Raw genomic sequence first — 1,259 nt, 5'->3', positions numbered from 1 at the left:
CATGCAAAAATAATCTATGCCCCCAACAATCAACAATTTTTCTTCCATTAGTGTAGCACAATTCAGTTATTATTGATTCATATTCATCTATAATTAAACTATAAATATTATACGCTGCAGGATATTACACAAATCTTCAGTTCATAAAATGCCTGCGAGGCTGAGATTACAAAGTGACTAGTGCGGAACTAGATACAAAGTGACAACTGACAGGCAACTAAAAACAAATGTATCCAGCGCAATCAAATACAAAGTATTCAGTACCTCTGAATATATCCTAAACTGTCTCAAAGGTGCAGAGAGGTCCAAATATAGCTAATCAGTTCACCCACAGCCCAGGCTGTATTAAACACTTCAATTAGCGGTATATACCAGCACTGCCGGTAATTTGCTGCTGGTATGTAAAAAATACAAAGTGACAATTGCAAAGCAAAAAGGTATTTTGATTGTAGTTAGGGTGGCACAATCTTTGATCAAGCATCCCAGCCGGAAGAATTAATTTCAGGGAGGTGCCCTCCCCCCCCCACACTTTGGGGGAGGTGGGGGGGCGGGTGGAGGGCACCTCCCTGAAATGATGGCAGGTGGCAGGGGAGCTTATGCTTCCCTTACTATCTTCTTTTTTTTTTGTATTCTGATAGCTCCTGCAGTCAGAGTAAAAAAAAGCAGCATGAAAATGAATAGCTAGATTGCTATTGGCTATTTCAATTTGCAATAGCCAATAGCAGGCTGGCTATTCATTTTCATGCTGGTTTTTTTTTTTTTTAGGGGGTTTCATGCTGGTTTTTTTTTTTTTTAGGGAGAACTACAGAGCGCAGGTGTAAAGAATGTAAACTTCCACCTCCAAAATAATATTCAAGATAACATGTTAAGATTCTCTTAGTGAGGACACATTGACACTGGCCGAGATATTTACATATGAATGGGCCGCGGTGATAAGCATATCAATAAGCCGGGATCCATTCATATGTAAATATCGCGGCAAATTCATATGCAAAGAAATGCCGACGCCCCCCCTGCTAAGGAAGAAAAAATGGCTTAAAGACTGCAAGAACAAGGTAAGTTTAAGCATGTGTATGGTGTATACGTTTGTTACATTGGCAGTCATTGTGAACACTTTTGTTACATTGGCGGTCAGTGCGAATAGTTTCATTACATTGGCAGCCGGCAGGGCCGGACTGGCCATCGGCCATACCAGGTACTTTCCCGGCATCTCCCTTCCCCCGCACCCTTCGGCGGCCAGCAGCTTCGGCATAGGGGCC

The sequence above is a fragment of the Nanorana parkeri genome, unplaced genomic scaffold, assembly GCF_000935625.1.
Source record: "Nanorana parkeri isolate BGI_ZX_2015 unplaced genomic scaffold, ASM93562v1 scaffold2942, whole genome shotgun sequence".
Taxonomy (NCBI): Eukaryota; Metazoa; Chordata; class Amphibia; order Anura; family Dicroglossidae; genus Nanorana; species Nanorana parkeri.
Note: the sequence above shows the minus strand (reverse complement) of the source record.